Genomic DNA, 6,200 nt, shown 5'->3' on the forward strand with positions numbered 1-6,200 from the left:
AAATAATAATGTAGGAATAGTAACCGAACGTCAGTTGGTCTGCAGTACTAGTGGCGGAAGACGTATCCTTTACTTAAGAACTAACACCACAATGTAATAATACTCCATTAAAAGAAAAGCTCTGCATTCAAAATCCAAAATCATCCCAACTCGTCACATACTGAAGCTTTGTCAGACCCCTCGGCGTCACTTTTCGATCGCAGTAAACACGTGCTTAATGTTGCGAATTAAACAAAAACACTTGCTTAGGTTTATGCAATAAAAACACTTAGTTAAGTTTAGGAAAAAAACAACATGGTTGGGCTTAAAATTATTACGTTTTGTACAGTGAAAATGACTCGAAGTTGTGAATACGGGACACAAACGAACTTTAGCCGGCTAATATATGACCCATTTAGAGTCAGCACATCTGACCTGAAACTTCATAGATAATAAAATCTTGAAAACTTTAAATTACATTTAACAAAAATAAGACAATATACTTCAAATTATGAAATGTTATTACGAATAGTTATGAATAGTTATAACGTTTCATACACAGATTTCTTAAATAGCGTCAGTTATCTTAGTTTGTGATGCTACATTAGTGTGACTTTTTAGTTTTAGTTTTTTACTAGCTAAGACATTTCTTTAATAGCTTTAACGGTGCAACTTGATTCAGTAAATCAACCTGAATAATCTGATATTAGTGCCACACGCAACTAAAGTCTTTTCCTCTATGCTAGACGAAGCCTATATGTCATTTCAAAACAGTAGCTATTGACTGAAGCTAAAACCATTCAGACGTTAGATAACACATTAATATCGTCATTGATCACGATACAAAGTTCACATGGAGATAAACAAAAACACAGTTTCACTTCCTGTTATGTGGTTGATCTGTGTCTAGTTGTGTATTGTACATACTTTGTATTCTATTCTGTTAAAAGACACTTCATTATTAAATGTAATCATGCATAGCTGCAGCAGAGACTCTCTGAGTTATGAATGTAATCCTCACATAAAATGACTGATTGTATAGAGAAGTCTGTTTTCTGCAAGCGAGACTTCGAACCCACAGAAATGTTAATGACATCAGTGAGCGTGCTGGTTCTCATTATTACTCCTGCAGTGCCAACAAGGCAGCGTATTGTGAGTCTGAGCCGTGCACAATGATGTGGGCTTCAGCGTCTTCCACATGAGACGATTTTACACCATGGCAACGCCTAGCAACGCATGACTCCACTACATGCGGGCAACATACATCACATCATGTTACATAACGAAAAAAACCTGTTTTAATCACAAGCAACAGTTACCTTGAGACCCAGTGAAACACCTGCAGGAGGCCCCAGCTTCAGATTTGATTTAATTTTGAGGTACTTGTACTTTGCTTGCTTCCGTTTTATGCTACTTCTACTATAGCCTACTATATGAGAAGGAATTGTTCTATGGTTGGAGGTTCAATCTTCAATCAAGTTTTTTTCCAGAGCTCTCAACCGGATTCAACGGCCACCAGAGCAAATTCCATAAGATGTGGTCAAAAGCTCTGGAAAAAAAAAAGCTTTTAGTGGATATTAAAGCTGAAGTAGGCTAGATTGGAACAAATACGATTTAAAAAAAGTTATTTTTATAAAACGGTCGCTATATCGTGACAGTAGTACATGAAACAGGTAACCTGAAAAAAAATCATGTTCCTCTGTGTCCTCCGGTGCTCCTAACGGCATCTGCAAGATTTCACAGACCGGAGGGAAACAAGCAGTAAGAGCTGATCTGAGGTCTGCTGTCCATCTGCTGTCTATGAGAGCTGGCTGTCAATCACTTGCCAAATCCAACCAAACGGTCAAACTAGGCAGCGCTGATCAAATATAAATAAATATTCTGTTACGTTAATGCCTATTTCTCTCCTCAAATGTTTTCAGAATCATCTTGTAGTGCACGGTTTAGCTGGAAAATGAGAATGTTTGTGCCGCCACCATTGTGAAATCTGGTGAAGGAACGCCAAGTTCCGGTCACATGACCGGAGCACAGCCAATAGGAACGCTCTCTCTCAATGAAATGACCTGTGATTGGTCAAAGTCTCCCGTCACGGGCTAGATTTTTTAAAGTCTGAAAACAGAGCCATGAGGAGGAGCAGAAGTCTAGTTATCTCTCAGAACACTTGAATTACAATATGCTGAAAGGTTATTATGGAATTTTTGCCCAATGATGCCAAATATATGTACTGCCTACTGCAGCTTTAATACAACTTCCACCACTTCCTGTAGGTTAAAAGTCTGCTGAAGGCCTTTTTAAATTAAGCAATATGTGTCCTATGTATCCAAATCCTCTTCAAATCCTCAGAGCCGACGGTCACATATTTGTCTCTTTTGTTTGATTTCACAGTTGACTCAGTAAACGTCGCTGGATATTAAAGCAAACACCACAGCGTGTGCACTCAGGTGTTTACTCAGGGAACAGTGCTGTTGCCATGGGAAAGTGCAGAATAAGGCTGAACAGGTGATAAGCACAAACAGGGGGCAGGTGTGGCTGCCAGGTATATTGGGGACTGTACGTGCACAGCTAGAAGATCACGTTATTGACCTTTAGAAGTCACCTGTATCAAGTTAGTTTGACCCTCCTCGTAAAGTAATGAATCTGTGCTTTGGTTGTCTGGAGCTTTATCTGTCAGGTAGGAGCTTTATGGCCGTTGAGTAACAGAGATGAAGCAGCTTCACTGCCAGAGACGGGTCAGTAGACGCTGACATTGTCTGCCAAGTCTGATCACGCAGCCTCATGCTGGCAGGCGAGGTGAGGCGAGGACCTGGCAACCACACAGAGCTCCAACGCGCCTTTCAACACCGAATGTCTGCCATGTCCCAACAAGATATGTCGGTCACATTGCCCTGAACCCAAAAGCCTTTTGCAACATACCAGCATCGACAAAAATATCAGACGTCAGCAACAACTGTTCACATTAAGATTCAGACACATCAGAATATGAACCAGTTTTGTAAACAGCTGCCGTGCCACGATGAAACAGCACATCTTCCTCTCAACTCTGGAGCCGTTTCAAATCTGCAATGTCCTGAGTGGTTGCAACGATTTGCTCTCAGGTTTCTCAAGACATTAACGTGACTTGGGAGACTTGGTACATGCCGGCTGTCGGAGCTGTATTACAGAATATCAATGTCACGGTTCAAGACCTTTGAGATTGTTGTTTGGGTGGGAGCGGAACATTTTAAACAACTTTAAAGCATATTAGAGGAGATTTACTGCAAGAAATATCCAACAAAAAAATGTATTCTCATATACAAGTAGCTTTCATGATATATTTTTCTTAAAACCAGAATAATATTACCCGTGGTCGAGACGGTTCATAGTGTTAAAGGAGCAGTCTAATTAGTCTCATATCTGTCCGTTAAAGGCCTCAGCTAGCAGCCAGTTAGCTTAGCTTAGCATAAAGACTGGAAACAGAGGGAAACAGCTAGCCTGGCTCTGTCTGAAGGTAACCTCTAAAAGCTCACTAGTTAACACATGTTATCTCATTTTTGTAACCCATACAGAGACTGAAGAGTAAAACCCACGTAGATTGTGTGCCGGACTATTTCTCGGCTGGGAGCGGAAACCTCCTGGAGCATCCACTGGTTGCTTAGCAACTGCTCCTCTTGGTTTTTGTACGCACTAAACAAACAAGATGTAACGTGTTAATTAGTGAGCTTTAGAGAGAGCCAGGCTAGCTTTTTCTCCTTGTGTCTAGTGTTTATGCTAAGCTAAATGGCTTCTCTTCTAACTCTTAGCAAGAAAGCGAATAAGTTGAGATTTCACTTTAAACGCACAGTAATTTCTCCTGCTAGGACGCTCTCAATCAAAACAATAAGAAAAGGAGTAGTTTGATGACGTTGTGAAGTAGCGTGGGATCATGGGAGTTAGCCATGTCATAGTAATTTTTAGACATTTTAATGAAATGTTACATATTATACTATTAAAGCTGCAGTAGTCAGTATATATTTTGGCATCATTGGGCAAAAATCTCATAATAACCTTTCAGCATATTGTAATTCAAGTGTTCTGAGAGATAACTAGACTTCTGCTCCTCCTCATGACTCTGTTTTCAGGCTTTAGAACATCTAGCCCGTGACGAGAGACTTTGACCAATCACAGGTCATTTCATTGAGAGAGCGTTCCTATTGGCTGTGCTCCGGTCATGTGACCAGAACTTGGCGTTCCTTCAACAGATTTTACAATGGCGGCGGCGTCACAAACGTTCTCATTTTACAGCTAAACCGTGCACTACAAGATGATTCTGAAAACATCTGAGGAGAGAAATAGGCATTAACGTAACATAATATTGATTCATATTCGATCAGCGCTGCCTAGTTTGACCGTTTGGTCGGAGTTCAGAGTGATTGACAGCCGGCTCTCATAAACAGCAGCTGGACAGCAGACCTCAGATCAGTCGTTACCTTGGTTGCCTCCGGTCTGGGAAATCTTGCAGATGCCGTTAGGAGCACCGGAGGACACCGGAGGACATTGGAGGACACAGAGGGACATGATTTATTTCAGGTCCCGTTTCATGTACTGCTGTCACGATATAACGACCGTTTTATAAATATAACTTTCTTTAATCATATTTGCTCCACTCTCGCCTACTGATGCTTTAATTTAGACTCAATAATAAATTAAATGACTTGTAAATTTGTCAATTTGATTGCTGTATTTTTAGATCAGTTTAAAATATTCTAACAATAGAAAACCCCCGTTTTTATTCACATTCCCTGTCTGGCCAGCTGCCACCAGTTCGGGTGACCCAGTTTATCTGAGTGGGCTGAGGCACACTGACCAGCACAGCCATTTTGATTTGCAGCCATTTGTAAGGCCCATTGTGAGTGGAGAAAAAAAAAAAGAGGTGCTGCAGCCTCCGAACCACAGCAGCACTTTTTATGCAAACTCTCACAAACCCCAGTCGGCCGGCCGGCTGGGCGGCGTGCTCGCTGCTGCTGCTGGTGATGAGGAGGAGCATCGGTTTGTTTGACCGTGTCTGCCCTCCGCTCGCTTCCTGGATGCCCTTCATCACACCACAATCTCTTAATCACTGCTGTGCCTTTGAGAGGGGAAAAAAAATCTTTGCGAGCGGATTGGCTGCTCTTGGTGGAGCTGTTGCTAAGGGGAGGGTTTCACTCAGTGATGGATAGATGTGGCAGCCGGTGTGGTGGGGGCAACCAGTTTGAGCAACATATATATATATATCAATTTAATGCTTCAACTATATACTCCACTGCCGTCATGTTCAATGTGACAAAGCTGCAGGAATATGTGACCCTCTAAAATCTAGACAAACTCCTGCAGAGGTTTCTAAAGGTCATGTGCCATCAGGGTGCCGTTTATTTAGTTTTTTTAATCAAGTTTATCGTCTCACCTGAATAAAGTCTTATCACTTCTGACGGGTCAACGCACTTTACAGCTTTTATAACCGTCTGTCAGCTGTTGTTCCCACCGTCTGAGATGATTAGTGGACTGTAAATGTCGATAAAATTAGATTAAGACAGGTAATAAAACAAAAAATAGGCCGTGTGCTGACGGGGTTTGTTACACCGTGACACTTTGTAACATGTGAACCAATATCGGCACAATTATATTTTGTAATTCGTCTTAAAAAACAAGCTGATCTGTAAGGAAATGTGCACAAAATCCACTAATACCATTCAAATTCTGTTCTGTAATCAGACGTTTTCTGAAGAAAAGCAAGTAGTTAACTTAGATTGAAGCAATATTTACATGCAATGTTTGTGGTCCTAGATTGTGTTTACATTGTAGGCAAGAAACCCCCTCACAAATATTTGCATTACAGCATCCTGCAGGATGTTCGTCTTACAGGTTAAATGTCTTTCAGCACTAGTGCGTATTTGCATTAAACGGCGATGATGCAAAATGCATCTTATCTAACAAATTGTGCTGCTGAAGAGCCGTGACCTCTTTAGCTGCACCTCTTTATAGATCTTATCCTTTTAGGGAAATCCTCAGCAAAGCACTTTTAAATCCTTCCAATTATATAAAGCTGCTAAACCTGCCCTATTTAAGGAACAGTGACGTGTTAAGGCACGTCAAAATGCATCATTACTACGAATTCCTGAGTAGCCTTTAAGCTGCGGAGACAAACATTTGTTTTCTAACTGAGAAAAAAAAGGCGGAAACTCCCCCGACGTCCTTCCTGTTAGCAGCAGCAGTGACACAACAAACAG

The sequence above is a fragment of the Sebastes umbrosus genome, chromosome 9, assembly GCF_015220745.1.
Source record: "Sebastes umbrosus isolate fSebUmb1 chromosome 9, fSebUmb1.pri, whole genome shotgun sequence".
NCBI lineage: Eukaryota > Metazoa > Chordata > Actinopteri > Perciformes > Sebastidae > Sebastes > Sebastes umbrosus.